The 17,663-nt window shown below is 45.7% G+C and overlaps 1 protein-coding gene across 1 annotated transcript in view; it reads left to right on the top strand.

Moving 5' to 3' along the window:
- The first annotated feature begins 2,504 nt into the window (after positions 1 to 2,504).
- The window catches only part of LEKR1 (leucine, glutamate and lysine rich 1), a 178,025-nt gene continuing 162,866 nt past the window's right edge, over positions 2,505 to 17,663 (top strand). The window contains exon 1 of the mRNA XM_048864715.2: positions 2,505 to 2,634. The gene's annotated coding sequence lies outside the window, so the exon portion shown is untranslated. The remainder of the gene's footprint in view (positions 2,635 to 17,663) is intronic.

Below are 17,663 nucleotides of genomic sequence, written 5' to 3'. Positions count from 1 at the left end.
AAGGTTACACTTAAACCCCAGACATCTGAAATGCAGAGTAAAAGTAGCCAGATAATTCCAACCATGTCCCCACCACAATCTGAATCATCCTCCTAACACAGGGGTGGGTCTAGTAACATTGTAAGCTCTCTGGACAGGGGCCATTGCCCTGGTTCTGGTCTCTTTACATTGCTCCTGTGATGTACAGGGGACAAAAGTGGCCAGAATTTCCCACTGGGGAATATTCCTGGAGCCAGGAGGTCCCTGGGTGGCTCTGGGGTAATAGAATGGCTCTGTACCACAATCCTTAACAGCCCCTAGAGCCAGAGGCATGTGAGGAAGTGATTAGTTTGAAGGGACATGGGGATGGCGGGAGGGTTCAGGCATAGAGAGCCAAGCTGCGGGCTATTGCAGCCTGGTTGTAAATTAGAACAGCCACTGTTATCTTGTGTGCCATTTCTAAATTCAGTGCAGTGAGTGCTGGAGGCATTCATGGGGTAAGCGAGAGCATAGACAGACACAGTGAGTGACTTCCTGACAAGTTTGCCCTGGGTAGCTCTTCCAGTGCCTGCCAGCAATCAGAAAAGCAGTATAAAATGGCGGAGATACATAATTCAAGGGAAACAGAAATGCACCCCTGAAAGAAGTTACTGAACAAGACTGAGATGAAATGCTTGGGCTAATGCTGTGATTCAGCATAAGTATTTTGACTTTGTGTGGTGTCCATTTTATTGCCCATGAAGAGAACAAGGTGACGGTGGGTAGACGTAGCTGAGAACAAGGATAAGGAATTGGTTAAAGGGGAGACTACAGCAGGTCATACTGAAAGGTGAACTGTCAGGCTGGAGGGAGGTTACCAGTGGAGTTCCTCAGGGATCGGTTTTGGGACCAATCTTATTCAATCTTTTTATTACTGACCTCGGCACAAAAAGTGGGAGTGTGCTAATAAAGTGTGCCGACGATACAAAGCTGGGAGGTATTGCCCATTTAGAGAAGGACTGGGATATCATACAGGAGGATCTGGATGACCTTGTAAACTGGAGTAATAGTAATAGGATGAAATTTAATAGTGAGAAGTGTAAGGTCATGCATTTAGGGATTAATAACAAGAAGCTTAGTTATAAGCTGGGGAAGCATCAATTAGAAGTAACGGAGGAGGAGAAGGACCTTGGAGTATTGGTTGACCAGAGGATGTCTATGAACTGCCAATGTGATATGGCCGTGAAAAAAGCTAATGCGGTCTTGGGATGCATCAGGCGAGGTATTTCCAGTAGAGATAAGGAGGTGTTAGTACCATTATACAAGGCACTGGTGAGACCTTACCTGGAATACTGTGTGCAGTTCTGGTTTCCCAAGTTTAAGAAGGATGAATTCAAACTGGAACAGGTACAGAGAAGAGCTACTAGGATGATCCAAGGAATGGAAAACCTGTCTTATGAAGGGAGACTCAAGGAGCTTGGCTTGTTTAGCCTAACCAAAAGAAGGTTGAGGGGAGAAATGATTATCCTTCTGATATATTTATAGAAAGCAAATACCAGAGAGGAAGAGGAATTATTTAAGCTCTGTACCAATGTGGACACAAGAACAAATGGATATAAACTGGCCATCAGGAAGTTTAGACTTGAAATTAGATGAAGGTTTCTAACCATCAGAGGAGTGACGTTCTGGAACAGCCTTCTAAGGGAAGCAGTTGGGGCAAAAGACCTATCTGGCTTCAAGATTAAACGAGATAAGTTTACGGAGGAGATGGTATGATGGGATAACATGATTTTGGTAATTAATTGATCTTTAAATATTCATGGTAAATAGGCCCAATGGCCTGTGATGGGATGTTAGATGGGGTGGGATCCGAGTGACTACAGAAAATTTTTTCTTGGGTATCTGGCTGGTGAATCTTGCCCACATGCTCAGGGTTCAGCTGATCGCCATATTTGGGGTCGGGAAGGAATTTTCCTCCAGGGCAGATTGGAAGAGACTGGGGGAGCGAGAAAGTGGAAGAGCTGTAGGGTTAAGAACACAGGCGAACTCTCCCCTGCTGGGCTCAGGAGCCTTCAAGGCCAAGGAAACGGCACAAGCTGTAAAGTTGATAGGAATGCACTTTGTAAATAAATCACTGCATTGTTACCTGAAGATCTCGAAATGATTTATTTGTCTGGAAAGAGGCAGGAGTGGAGCATGCCCCTGCCACATGAACTGAGGACTAAGTCTAGTTAAGTGAATGCTGTTTCACAGGTGTAAGTCCAGAAGAAATCAGATCAGAATCTGGGTCTTTGCATGTTACTAGTGACCAGTTGTTTAGCCTCACTAATCCACAGCAGTAAACAATGTGAAAACCAGCTTCAGAAGGCACTTCTTCCTGCTCAAGACAATATGCAGGAGGCCAAAAGAGAAGGGAAAAACAGACTGTCAAATGTACAAAAATAATCAGTTATTTATACTCCTGTTAGCACTTTATTGCAACTGACAGAAGAAAATCTTTCCCATCTTCAGGAAAGTGCATTTCCTCTGTTGCAGGCTTGAAGCAGATTTGTGATGACAGAATCCTCTCACACTGTGACAACAGTGTAAACAGTGCTATTTCAGCCATAAGAAGAGTATTGTTGGGTAAGGAACCTCCGGATCGGAGCTCACTTGCCAACGAGGATGGAGGGAAAAGTAAGTAGGTCTTTTATTAATTTAACTGTATCCTGTTTCAGATGTCTCTGGAAAATGTCAACTATAAAACCCTGATATTAAAATATGTTGAAATATATAGGCTTATATTTATGCACTCTTCAAGCACAATGTATACTTGGGTAACATGATCCTCTCTTTCAATAGCTTTCATTGCTTACGCAGTTACAGAATTAGTGTGAATATCTCTCTCAGCAGCATTTTAAAAAGAGCAATACAGGCAAGTAAAATCCAGTGATTTCTGGGTATTGAGTGTCTCAGTGGTAGGCTGGGAGATCAAACCCAGCTCACATTAATTTGGACCAGTTTACACTGCAATGTAAGCCCAGGGTTTGTAGAAAATGAGTTAGCAGATCCTGGGTTCGCTAGCCTAGGGCTTGAGCATCTACACTCATTTGTAACCCTAGGTTAGGAATTATTGAATCCTGGGTCCCATCCTGGGCCTCCAATGTCTACAATGCATTATGTGGGCTGAGTCCAACCGCCCATATCCCAGACTTCCTAGTGCCTTCCCAAAATGTGGCTGCTCTGCCGGGCCGGCTCTAGGTTTTTTGCCACCCCAAGCAAAAAAAATGTTGGCTGCCCCCCCGCCCCTTTTTTTGGCTTTTACACATGTACCTGCCTGTACCTGAATCGGGGTCCTGCCAAAGGAATTAACAGTATTGGAATTCACCCCAGCTTCCAGCGGCAGCCACACCCTCTGCACGTCCCCCTGAGCTGTGGCATTAGCCAGCAGGTCCCTCTCGCCGCCTGCAGCTACAGCCCCCACCTGCATGCCTGAGGGGCGCCAACTAGCCAGCTTGCCCCGAGTTCCCCCACATTAACTAGCAGCACTGCTGGCCCCACCCACCATGATAGATTTACACCACCTTCTTTTCCCTTGCAGTCCCACCCCGCTCTGATCCTTCAGAGGCACGAGCGTGCAGGGCTCCCCCCACCAGCCACGGGTGACGCTGCAGCCCCCAGCCCGGGGAACGATCCCAGGAGTAACTTGGCTGTCGTCTCCCTTCTCTCTCCCACCCTGCTTGCCTGCTGCACATGCGCTCCCCATGCAGAGAGAGACCACAGGGAAGCCTCGCCATTGCTCAGGAAGGTGGCGGGGGCGGAAAGCAATCCCTGCCCATCACAGGCTCCCTGCCGAGAGCTGTCCCCTCCCCCACTAGCGCTGCGTGCCCTTGTAGCTTTCCTCCGCCCTCCTGCTTTACCCCTTGCACAGCCGCTCCCCTCTCCTCCCAGCTGCGGTGTTTCCCCCCTCCCCCAGCCTCGCTCAGTCACCCCCGCACATGTGCATTCCCCCATGCGACCCCCTCCACACCGAGCCTTGAGTGCTCACCCTCTTCCTACAAAGAGGGGCGCCCTGTGGCTTGGCTCACTGCCAGCTAAGCGCCGTCTCCTCTACCTTGACTGTGACTTTGCCACTTGACAGCGAATCTGGACCCAAGGCGGCCTTAGCTGGTCAAAATCTCTCTCCTGATCTCGACAGAGCGACCCACAAGGTGGGCTTTTCTGGGGGAGAAGGATGGCTGGAATGCCACCCCTGGAAATGTGCCACCCCAGCACATGCTTGCTTTGCTGGTGCCTAGAGCCGGCCCTGCTGCTCTGTTCTTTAGTTCATGGTGCAATGTGGGAAAACTTGATTGTCCACCAAACATGACTGTCCAGAGGACAAAGAAAGTCAGCTTGTGAGATTGTGGAATACTTCTGGTGGACTCCCAGAGCACGAGTCCAGTGGGGCTGTGTCCACACTGCAAAGCAATAGGGATTGAACTCTGGATCCTGCTTTGACTCAGACTCTGTGGGGTCCAGGCTGGGTCCAAGCACTGGGTTAGTGCAATTTGTGGGTTGATAGAAGGGGGATTAGGCTTGAAGCTGTATTTACCCCTTAGGGGTCCCAGAGCCTGGGCTCCAGCTCAAGCATGCCTGGACATCTACACTGCAATTGTATAGCCCTGCAGCCGGAGCCCCATGAGCCTGAGTCAGCTGACCTGGGCCAGTGGGAATTGTGCCATTGACTCCAGCGGAGCTACAATCTGTGTTAAACATCTTGTTGGCCATGGTCCCAATTCTTGACATCATGAATCTGTCACCACAAGTGACACTTCTGTTGGCAGTCTCAGTGGAGAGGTCAAGAATTGGGTGGGCTTGACCGATAAACTACTCTTTGACCCTTAGAGATAGTCCTTCCAGGTCAGGTCTGAGGAACATTGCTGAAGTGGTGTGGGAAAGCTTACGCTTTTGTTGTCTCTGGTGCACAGTGTCACAGTTGCAGGACTAGCTGCACCTCTGTCCCCTTTGTGGTCTCTCTGAGCGTGCTGCTCAGGTAACAGGCCTTGTGCCTTTTCCTCTGCTTGGGTCGAATTCCACAATTCTCCCACTTTTAGACTTCTGAGCTACAGCACACTGTACATCTACCTTTCTTACCCAGCTGTATTCACGCACCCATAGTTCTTCCCTTTGGGAGTCTGTGACCAGTGATATATGGTGATCAGACAGCCTTCTTAAACCAAAGCATCATTTATTTGAACAGGAGGACCAAAGCATTTAGAGAGAGACGATTTTAAAACAACCAACCATCTACAAGCATGCCTATCTTACCTAAAGTGTTATCATGCCCTGATGGTAACCTATGCAGGCCTACCTTCTCCAGACACCCAAAGGGTGTCTTTGATATAATCTGGCTTCCCTCTCACCCCAAAAAACAATTCCCTGAGCAGCCCCCTTCCTCTTGAGAGGGAGTCCCTTTTTAAACTGCTACAGTTCTTTTGATCTTCCGGCTCCCAGGCCTTGGCCCTGCTGTCAAAACCAGTCATCTTAACACCCCTTCAATGTTTGCTGAAAAGTGACTTTTCCTGAACCATTCTTCTTCCCTTTCTTCTTGTTTGTGCCCCCCATTAAACTAAAAATAAATTCATACAGCAGACATCCCAATAACCAAGTCAACATACAACATTCATAAATTATTACAGAGGAGCTCCAATTCCATCACACATAGATGTTTATAGATAAACAGGGGACTTCGGTCTTCCTGGTGATTATCACGGCACCTCCTGTGACCACAAAAAGGATCTGTTTTGCAGCAACTGAAATTACTATTCAAAGTTGCAAAGTAGTAAGGGCTGTGAATCTAAGGGCAGAGTGTACAGTTAGATTTGTGACTGTGGACCTATGCTCACTTCTGATTTCTTTTAACACTGCATTTGACAGAGTGCTTTTCATGGTTCATGTTCAGTCTAGCAAAGCACACTCGCTGTGGGGCCCAGTCTCAATGTGTGAAACCATGGACACGAAAGGGAGTGGGAAATGAAGATAATTCATGAATGTCTGATTCTTATAACAGCCTTGACAAATGTTCGTCCTTCACAATGGCAACGCCGTCCATAGAGAGGTGTCACAGGAGCTGGCTGAGAACACCACACACTGCATAGCAGCAAACATGCTGCCTTTTATTTCATGCTCACCAAGGCTATAAACACACTCATTCCTTTGGCTCTTGCCATATTCTGAGCCATCTGAATTGAGACACTCTAATACATGCATTGATGTGAATTTGGACACAGATGAGCAAATGTATTTATCATTAACACTGTCTGTGCCACATACAATCAGATATTTAACTGGGTCATGAACAACAGTGGAGGTCAGAATTCGGCTCTAGGACTAAGAATTCCAGTATGACAGGGTGTCAGTGTTCTTCTATATATTCCCCTGCTCACAGGTATTGGTCCTGCTGGGAGATGGTCAGTGACTACAACTGACTCACTGGGTTGCATGTATGGCTTGTTAAACTCTATCCTGAAGGTGGATTTGGAGAGGGAGCGGGAGGGCAGGTCTGGACTGTGAACAGTCCTTGCTGAAGATGTGTGCTGTTACTACAAGAAGAAGTCAGCTTGACTCCTCATGGTGCAAACATATACTTCCCCTGCATCTACTTTTACTTCTGCTTCAGTTCTTAGTCACAGGCTTGGCATTGCCTTCCTGAATAAATCTTGATTAGCAGATGAAAGGAAATCTGCGACTTCTGTGTATAGCCTTCATCCTTCCACCTCTTGTGCAAACATCTTGAGGACAAGCAGTAAGCTAGGTGTTCTGAAGCACTAGAAAGAGGCAGGGTAAAGCACACTTCACTTCTCCTGAAACTGTAACACTGATCTAGCATGTCATGAATCATTGTAATGCTTTTTATAGTATACATGTCCTCAAGAGCCAAGTTTAATCCCGTCAATCATTCTGCTCAGGGATTCTGAAGGGAACACAACCACTGGAAAGATCTTTTCCCTACCAGTCTGTCCTTTCCATGACAGGTGAAGTGTCCCCACCAATTTGCATTACTTATCTATCACAGAGGAAACTGTGGTTTTGACTGGGACACTTTCTTATGCTCAGTATCCTTCAGTGTGCTTTGAAGATCCATGGCCAGATGACTGTGTGTCTTATGGCTGGATCTGGGGATTTGGCAACCAGATGTTTCAGCTTATAATCACAGGTCACCTGGATATTCTTGCTGCTGCGTTGTTTAGATTTCCTGTGCAGCTCTTGCCATGTGTGAACAGTTCACATTCCTTAGCGCATTGGTAAAGCAAAGCTGTAAGATTGCTGGTCTGCGCACTTCCATCTCTGGCATTGGGGATGTGTCTGTTTAGCATAGTGAGCAAGCCTTGCCTTCAGGAACAAATGTGTGACATGAGACTGTGACTATTCCAGAGTACAGTGTCACTAGGGTTTGGTCAAGAGTTCCAAAACAAACACAGCCTACGAGTTCTCGGGGCTAAAAGAACACTGTGTCTCTGGGTGAACATTAGGTGAAAAGTCGAATTCCAGTCTTGCATTCTGGTATCAAGCTTCAAACAACATCTCAACCATCAGGACATGACAATTGTGGAATTAGGTCAAGATAAGTCTTAACAATTTCTCCCAGCTGGCACCAAGTTAGTTTCACCCCTGACAACTTCTCTGCAGGGACTTGTACAGTCTTCTGCCTGTGAGGATTTCATAGGAGCTCAGTCCTTACACTGCTACCATCCATTCATTTCACACAGCTGGCAAGCAGCCTAGCTTGCTTTTTCCATGCTATGTCTCAACCCCAATCAAGGTCACCAATCAGGAAAAGGTTCTTTCTTTTTCAGCCCTCTAAAAAGTGCTCCCATGGGGGAAAAGGGGATTCCCTGTTAAAAGAGCAGGCAGACGCTTGCTGACCCTACGCTGCTCCTCAGCAGCCTCTGTGCTTTCTGGCGGAGTTTCCAAAGCTGGGGAATTGGCCAAACCGCCATGCCTCACTATGTGGCAGAATGTGGACAGCTTACTGCACCAACAGCCAGCAAAGGGAGCTCTTGTTCAAGGGTCCTCTTCTTTCACTATGACCAGAAAGTATTGGGACTGGGTAAGTTAAACCATGTGCTCAGACGCTATGGCCATGAGGGTTGTGTAAGTTCATGATGGTGGTGAACGTAACCTAGCAGCTGTTTGTTCTTGTCCTTTGATATACCCCTGCAGTTCTCAAGGATGCTAATGGAGTTTGCAAGTGAGGCAGAACTTGGCTAGTCTGTGTTCAATAAACCAAATGTGGGAGCTTTAATATCAGTGTTTCACTTTTTGAAAAATTGTAGTTAAATCCCCATAGGATAATGCTGGTTGATAGATTAATGTTTTACGGATTTATTACTGGCGTGTACCCAGGTGAGTCTTTGTACCTATACACCCATGCTTTCTGATCTTTGATCTAAACTGTTGAACTGTTATGGCCAATTAAAAAGCTGTGCTTTGTCACTCATACTTTGTCACTTATATGTCAAAATTACCCAGTGAAATTAATATATTCAAAAAGTTGCTCACATTCTAGTAACTCTTCCGTGCTGGGAGCATTTAAAAGCATGAATTTACTGGTGTTAACATTAGAAATATCCCCCCCCCCCTCTTTTTTTTTTTTTGGTTAACTTTGCAATGTGAGCCAGAGGTCTGTGTTTAGGGACTTGTGTTTATAACATCGCCATGACAACGTAGCACTTAATATGATTACAAGTAAGCTACAGACCATTCTCCTTTCAGATCCCCAGGCACATTTTGATTATGATCTGTAGTTCTCTGTGTGTGTGTGTGTGTGTGTGTGTGTGTGTGTAAAATAAATATCTATATAGATATAGGAAGAGCTGAATAGTAGAGTCCAGATCCACTGTGCAGATCTGAGTGGAAAATTTTGCCTTAAAGTTAACTACCAAGATTCTCAGGCCTTGGTTTATTACAAAAGAGTTGTGATTTAGTGGGACACAATCATGCCAACATTCATATACTTTTCTTTTGTTTCAATTTGTGCTAGTATCACTACATGGATTATTAATAAACCAATTTAAATCAAATTCACTATTCCTCTCATTGTTTACACTGTTATACCCTCAGTTTGGATAGTGAATCAATTTCACTTTTGTTTGGTCACTTTCATTTTCTGGCATTCAGGTATTACCAGCTGGCCTCAGTAATTGAGCTGCAAGAAAATGTGATTCCTTATTTTATTGATTTTTTTTCTGTTTCTTTTTAAAGACGGGTTAAATGAAACAACTGACTAGATACTGAAGTAGGAGTAAGATATCTAATGCACGTTTAGGTGCAAAGAGTTATCTAGGTTGTAATTTGGGCTCACTGCAATTGCACCTGCAATTGCTTAGAAGTGCAAAATTGGAAGCATTTAAAAATAATTAGCCCTAAAAAATCCCATGATTTTAATATAACAAAGATGATGTAGAAAGTTTTTGAAGAACACACCATTCACTAACAAATTGCTCCTTCTCCTAATCCTCTTCCTCCTCCCCTCATATAAGAGCAAGGACAGCAGGCTCCCCATACTGAAGGGATGTCTCCGCTGTTGCTCGCTTTGCCCTCCTGGGAAGACCCTTTTGTATGCTTCTTCCTCCCCGTGCTCCACCCTAGGGAAGGGAATCTAATCTCACATACGCTGTACCTCCCCCATAGCCTCTCTCCAGGGGTTGTTGGATGAAGGGCAAACTATGGAGAGATTTCTCTACCTTTTAGCTAAGTAGTACATCTGAATCCATTTGCAGCACCCTATGCTATGACTTCACATCTTGGGCCAAATACACCCCAACACAGTGGGTTATGACTTCAGTGGTGTGGCCATAGTTAGCATCAAGGGTGAAGCTAGCCTCTTATCTCTACACATGGAATGTGCCGGATGCGTTGAGCATCAGCGTAAATTACATCCATTAGCATTACATTTCTTCTGCCAGTAATAACTCCAAGGATTCCAACTAATGAGTGAGTCATGACATTTCTCTCTAAAAATCTTGTGAGTTATTCCTGATCCAGATGAGTACTCTCCTACAGTTCAGTGATCTATACATATAATTTACAGCCCGTTTCTCCAAAGCAAGCGGATCTGTACTCACCTTTAAAGTGTTCAGACAGGCAACTCAAGTGACTTTGTTAAGTGGGAAAAGACAGGATGTGGCTATGGATATTTAAATGGGGATTAAGGGCACCTCTTATGGACATTTTGCAAAGGGAAATTGAATCCATACGCAGATGTATGTGGGTGGGCTCTTAGGAAGCTTGCTATGGTGTGCTGGAACTAATTGTAGGGGACAAGCAGCTCAGTACTTGCCCATGGACTGGTTACAATTTATTCCTATCAAATAAAATATTAGTGGTCTCACCACAAATAAAACAGAGTTTCAGAAGACACTTTCTTCCCCATGGACTTTAATAGTGGAAGATCAGGCACCAGCAGCTTGATTGTGGGAAGTGCTGAGGGCCCTAAACAGGAGCCAGGATGCTCAGCCCCTCCAAGAGTTGCTTGGCAAAGTGTGTGCCCAGCTCTCCAGTATAAAGTCTTGGGGCTCTCTTCTTAGGAAAACCTGCTCATTTCCAAAAGGAAGGAAAGAAAACAGCCTGTGAAGAAGTTTAAATATCAGCTATAAAGCCTGAAATTAAATTTAAACCACAGTTCCACTGTATATTGGAGAGCAAGTTTCTTTGAAGCGTTTGGTGTATCCATTGTTAATTTAGGTAGAAGGGAGGTTGGGAGGGCTCATTTTGCTAAATTATACCCATTCAAAATCATGGTCAGGTCTCATGAAATCCACACCTGGTTGCAGAATTGGGCTCCCAAAACTGCGCTTTCATTTTAGAAAAGCAAATTTTCTACCCATATGGCGACAAAGAACCTTGATAATGAAAACCGAATGTAACTGATGCAGTGTCGTCTTCCTAAGTCTGCAGACAGCTTGAAACAATAGCTCGGTTTTGTGAATTTGCCACATTCATCTCAGTGGATTAACTCTGAAACCTAAAGATGACCGTTTTAATGTCAGTATTAACTATTTCAGTGATGATCCTTTGAGCAGAAACATCCCACTAATGTGCTTATTTCAAACTGCCTCCCCAGATACCCAAATCTCACCCCCCCTTTCTAAATCCCCAGCTGCCAAAACCTCTGGCTTCTTCCCCAGGAGACCTTGGGTGCTACTGTTGTGTGTTCTCACTACAGAAATCATTGACATGTCAGAAACAGACAGCATAAAAACCTGAAACTAATCTAAAATTAACACAGGCTACTGTATGGATTGTATTCATTTTCATATTTAATCTAGCAGGGACTGTCTACTACTGTTCATAGAGTGCTTAACACAAAGGGGCCTTTTTCTCAGTTGGTCCCCTACAAATAAATATGTAATACCAATTTGGGGCCTAAATATTCCAAAAGTGGCTGGAAATTTTGGGTGCTCAGCTTGAGACACTTTAAAGGCTCCTGGTTTTTAGACATTGACTTGCAGAGGGTAAATGCTTAGTAAACCCCTTTTAAGGTGCCTCAACTTGGACACCCAAAAATGGAGGCACTTAAAATCACTAGTCGCTTGAACATATAAGCCTGCATTTAAAGGGGATCAAGCTGTTGTGGGATCTCCAGTCTGCCCCCCTGAGAACTGCAGAGTTGAGCAATCCTGCTGAGGCAAATCAGCCAGCTTGGCAGGGAGAGCACAAGAGGGGCCTTCAGCATGGTTTCACCAGCTAGTGCAGAATTCAAAACCATGGCAGTTTCAGTTGGCTCTGGCAGCAACCTGAGTTCTGAGCTGTTGTATATTTGTTTTTCTATTTTATTCCTCTGGTAGCCCTGGAAGCAGGGGGAAGAATGACTTTCAAACAAGAATCTTTATTGTTTGCATAGCACGGACTCCCACTTAGTTAGAAAAACATGTTCTTTATTATTTCCCTTGGAAAACGATGGTTCAGATTAAAAAGAAAAATGTTTAGCAAAAGTCTGAAAGAAAGGACCACTGAATTCTCCCAGCCCTAGGCCTAGCCCTGGAGATATATTCTTAATTAAATGTCTATCAAATACAAAAGGCCTGTATAAGAAGGTATCATCGGGGTGCCATTCAGCCATCAGTTCAGGGGCCAGGGAAAGCCCCCAGCACTGATGGGATGGTCCTATCAGGCAGGGGGTTTGAGCAGCAGCAGAACAAGGATAAGAGGATCAGAGTGGGGTTCTGGGCAGCTGTGTGTAGCCCTGTGCAGAGGAACAGTTGGAGGTGAAGGGTATAGTCCTTGCATCTGCCGTTACTGTGCCAGCACATTATGGATCTGTGTGGTGATTCTTCCAGCTGAGGAAAATAGCAGGCGAGAGTGGTGGCCCTGGAGCTGGGCTGGTTCCTGCTTGTGGATTGGAGTGGATTCTCCCACCCGCCCTCACCGTTCCCTATACAAAGCCAGTTTGCTGAGCTCTGTATGCGGTGGCCGTGCTGGTGAATTTCATTATAGCAGAATATGTGGAACTACCTTTGAAACGTGGTGATCTGTCACTTTAACCAGGGGCTTTTCACACAACCATGCTAGAGCTCAGGGGCCTGTGTGCTTCCACAGAAGGAGATGGCAGGGAGTGGTGTTCTTAGCAGATGAGTAAACTTGGAAATATCTCTCCAGCTCTATTTACTGGTGACTTTTCAGAGACTTTCTGCTCTGGGAAACAAAAAGGCATCTTAATTGACAGATTTGCTTCCTGAGCATATTCAGAACTGGGGACAAAACCAAGTGCCTACTGCTTTCTACTCCTGTTAGCACAGCAGAACCCACATAGCTAAACATGAGCAGGATTCGGTTCCTTCTTGTGTGTCAATAAAATACCTTAACAGGCTCCAATACTTATATATCCATGCAAATCTCCCGAAGACACATGGGGTTGCACAAGTGTCTTTTGTTAGCAGAACCTTTAGTACTGGTCATGTACAAGAAGGAAAGCCCCCAACTTGACTACTCAGCTCCCAGGTTGGCAGATGTGGGGTGGGGAGAATTTTCCTTGTAAACTCCGAATATCTGATGTGGAAATCACTGGGGACAGTAAACCTGGAACTCCACAATGCCATTTAATAGTTGATTTGCAGAGCTGTATGGCATTCTTTCTCCACACGCACTGTTCTGATTTAGGACCTTGAATGTTCCTGACTGCTTTAAAATGTGATAGTTTTCATCTCATCCCATATTGGAAAGATGGCCTAGAGGGAGTGTCTGGCTCATCTGAACCACTTGGGGGTAGCTGCATAGATTGAGATCCATTAGCCCAATGCATTCTCGCTATGCAAAAGCAGTAGAATTTTTCAAGAAGGAAGCTTGTAGAGCAATTGCTGAACATCTTGGGTGGTGGGACAACGTGCTAGATGGTGTGTGGATAGGCTGGTACAACATAATTGCACATTTGATGTGGTCCAGTGAGTAGGGTCCTAGACTGGAAGTTAGGAGACCTGTGTTCTATTCCTAGCTGTGCTAGCGATCTAGTGTTTGACCTTGGCTGAGTCACTTCATCTCACAGGGTCTCTGTTTCCTCTCCTGCCCTTTGTCGGTCTTGTCTATTTAGAGTGTGACACAGACTTTCTGGGACACGGACTTTCTCCCACTGGTTTGTACTTGCCTGGCACAATGCGGTCCTGATCTCTGTAGGGGTCTGCGGACACTACTGTCATACAAACACCTGGGGCTTTGCTTTCATATTGAGCAGCACGTTTTCCACATTCATAATGGGAGGGTGGTGTGCGGCATCATTTTTAGGTAATCTTTCCACTGGCATTGGAATGTGCAAGGTCAGCATCAGTACCTAGAGGACAAGTCCGGCTTAGTCAGACAGGGTGTGTGCACTTGTAAATGGCAATGATTTAAATGTGCATTGAATTTAAATTTAATAAGATTCCTGATTAATTAAATATCAACTGATTATTAAAAACAGCTTTATTGAAGATTAACCTCCCGGAAAGAGATAAGCATCAGCACTTACTAGACAACAGCTGTTCTTGATTAGGGCTGTGAGAACTTGTGAAAATCACCCTTCCTTTGCATGCAGACTCTCTTCCCAAAGAAAACTATCCTCTTAGCTCTGCTGTTTTTTTCTGCTTAACCTGGAACTCTTGTGCTGGCAACCGGGGGGCCTGTGGAAAGGCTGTGTGTGTCTGGCACAATTGCACCTCATCAGTACATATGTTCCTGATCACCTAATGGCATTCATTTAAATCAGCTGTCTGTTAAATCTGACAGTAAGAAAGGATTTGGGTACCATTAATGTAAGGTGTTGCCACATAAGGTGTTGCCAAAACTGCTCTCCCTGACTGCATACAGAGCTAGTTAGCTTATTTAGTGCACATTGGGTTAAATCCTGCCTTTAAGCTCTGTCCTGAGCTGAGGAAGAAGACCCCTTGTGCACCCAAGGGTTGTGCAAGAAGTCATGACAGAAAGTCATTAGCTGCAGGAGTCCCAGGGTGAACACAGTACGTAGGGGGTCTTGATGCTTCCTAAGGGTACCAAGCGTTGTGAGGCACCTCCCAAATACCTGCCCTTGTGTGAAGAAGCTGTGTCTATGCCTGCCAGATGTCAGCGTCCCAATTCCACTGGCCACAGGCAACACAAGCCCTCCCCCTAGGCCTACGCAACCTGCCTCTTTGCAGGTTAGCAATAGGCACACCCAAGCCCTCCGAGAATCTCCCTGGAGTGTCCAGACCCTGGTCCAGTAGTTGCTTACAGTAGCCACAGATTTGCTGCTTCCAAAGAAGCCATATGCCCCAGCTTGCCAGTTCTATCACCAATCACTGCTCCACTTAGCACACAGCACTGAGATATGCTTGCAGTGAAAACAAGTAAAAGTTTATTTTAACAAAGTATAGATATTCAAGTAGTAACAAGTAGAAGTATTGGGAAATCATAACACACATTCTAGAACCTAGACATGCTTAACTAGACATTTTCCTTCTTAGAGAGCAATGCTCACCCAAAGTCCTTGGCTGTAATCTTCTGTTCATGGGCTGGGAGTCAGGAGTACTAAGTGTTGTTCCTAGCTCTGCCACTAACCTGCTGTTTAACCTTGGCTGAGTCACTTTATCTCACCAGACATCCCCCTCCCACCCTTCATCTGTCTTGTGTATTTAAACTGTAATTTCTTTGGGGCTGGGACTCTCTCTCACCGTGTTTGTACGTGCCTGGCATAATGGGGTCCTGGTCTCTCATAGTGTCAGTTTGCCTCTTCAGTGAAAGAACCCAAGTGTGTGTCTGTCTATCCCCAGGTATATAAAAATAAGTCATCGTCTTTATATATCAACAGGATACATCCATCCCCCCACAACCAGTGATGGTTGTTTTTCCCCTGTATACTCCTTTCTTGTAGATTTTGCAATTTCTTAATCAGCATCTGGTTTAGTATGCAAACAGGCACATGGTGTGAGGCAACAATGACCAGACAGGGAGATAAGCATCTGTTATCCCCTACCTGAAAGGAACCTGTCTGAGGCATGTCTCCTGCTGGTTACCTGCCTTCAGAACATAATTCTTCATATAGACACACAACTCCTTAAATATTATCTGTACACACATTTTGCAATGGTTGACAACCAGTGAGCTACCAGCTCTCGGTAGAGACCCCATATGCCACCCTTTACTGAATTATTATGCTTATATCCAACCCAGGGGATCCCTGTAAAACCCTGTGCATTCCCTATGCCCTTTGCCAGTTGGCATCAAGAGGTTTCTGGATCATGCTACACCTGCAGAAAAGGGGAAGTTCATATTTCCCTGCCAGCAAAGCCATGGCCCTGCTCTATCTACATGCTCCCTCTAGACCCGCTAATGCCCTCAACAGTACTAATGGGACAACTTGTGCCCCCCCCCCATCCTACTAGCAAAACTGTGGTTGCCTCCTGTGTGAGTGGGCTGAGTGTCTCTTTATGCCCTTTGTACCCAATGTGCACGCAGTGCCCCATAACAAGCCAGTCATAGTTCGGGTCTCTGCTACTAACAGATCAAATTGTGGGGTCTTCACTCACACCAGTAAGCAGTTACTCACATGAGTGGTTTCACTGAAGTCAGTGGGACTACTCATGTGAGTAACTGCTCAGAAATGCAAGGAACGAGCCCAAGGCCAACCCTTCTAGTTGTGGAATGCAAAGATAATTGAGCTTTGTAGAGTCCAAGGGCCAATCCTGCATTCTTTTGAGCACCCAAGTCCCCCATCCACAGGGAATTCAGGTTCAGGCCCCCATCAGCTGTATAATCAGAGAACCAATGTAATCCAGTGCAAGACAAAAATATCCACAGCTGGCTCAGATAAATCACTTTGTACCATAATTGTTCTCCTGCAGATTGCACATGATGCATTGCTTACCCATCTACACACAGTTTTTGGTGAACAGTGCTCATAGGGCAAAACTGAAATGGGGTATTACCAAAGAGTTGTCAAAACAGCTCCGAAGTTGAGCTACATGTATATGGATTAGTTCTGTCTCCAGCCTGCTTAAATTATAGCCTGCATACCTGCAATTTTTGGTTAACAGTTCTAATGTATTTTTGTGCACAGGCATTAGAGCACCAAGGCTTCCGCTAGCACCGCATGCTGATGCTTTGTTCTCAGAGACTGATTTACCCTTCCAAAGCAGGCCTCTAAAAACAACCTGTGGCCTGTTATGCACAAGGCCTCATGCGGCCTTTCTATGGCGCTGTCATACAGGGGTATGACATCAGCATGCGGGGGTGGAGTGGGGGAAACAAGCTACTTAGCCTGGAAGCTCCATAGGAAATAGTTGTGGTGAGGAATCAATGAGGTGCGTTCAACCGCGTTCAGCACTGTGTGATGCCCTGTATCACGTTAGAATGAATTGCATTGGGCCAAATTTTGAAATACAGATGCCTAAAACTGTACACACAAAGCCATATTTGTGCTGGACAATTGTGCATTGGTGAAAACTTAGGCACAGAGTCACCCACTGAAGATTTTGCACAGGTGCCAAGTTCACACAACTTTCCCTGGCCAAACATGGGTAGCTGCATTTGGCACTGTGCTCCTGTTCCTAGCAGCTTTCTTTGGAAAACACAGACTTTTTTGTGAGGTTCCTTCCTATGGAAATAACAGGAAACAATATGCTGTGAGGCACATCTGCTTGATCTCCTCCCGAATCTCATCAATTTCTCTCGGCAGGGATTTCTTCCTTTTCAAAGGTCTCCCGTCAGCACCGTGTGAGATGTGGTATGGCACATCCCATTACGCAGTGCACTGTATGGTAATGCTGACTAAAGAGCATTTTTTGCAAGTCTCCTACTCATGCTTTCTATCATCCTGTAAAACTTAACACCCCTGTAGTATCTTAGCTAAAATATAAGGCAGATTTGTCTCCTTCCTGAGATGGAAAGGCCTCTGAGCTCCCATTCTTTCATCATGCAAATGTGTAGGGCAGAGGTGGGCAAACTATGGCCCACGGGCCACATAAGGCCCGCAGGACCGACCTGCCCGGCCCCAGAGTTCTTGGCCCGGGAGGCTAGCCCCCGGCCTCTCTCCCACTGTTCTCCCTCTTCTGCAGCCACACTGCCACGTGAGCAGTGGGGCTGTGAGCTCCTGCCACTCTGAGCAGCATGGTAAGGGGGTGGCGGTGGCATGCATGGGAGTGGGGGGATTGAGTAGAGGGTCCTGGGAGGCAGTCAGGGGACAGGGAGCAGGGGGCGGTTAGGAGAGGGAGGTCCCGGGGGGCAGTCAAGGGACAGGG

The sequence above is a fragment of the Caretta caretta genome, chromosome 9 (assembly GCF_965140235.1).
Source record: "Caretta caretta isolate rCarCar2 chromosome 9, rCarCar1.hap1, whole genome shotgun sequence".
In the NCBI taxonomy this organism is placed as follows: domain Eukaryota; kingdom Metazoa; phylum Chordata; order Testudines; family Cheloniidae; genus Caretta; species Caretta caretta.
The sequence above is the reverse complement of the archived record's forward strand: the minus strand, read 5'-3'. Positions and strand labels throughout refer to the sequence as shown.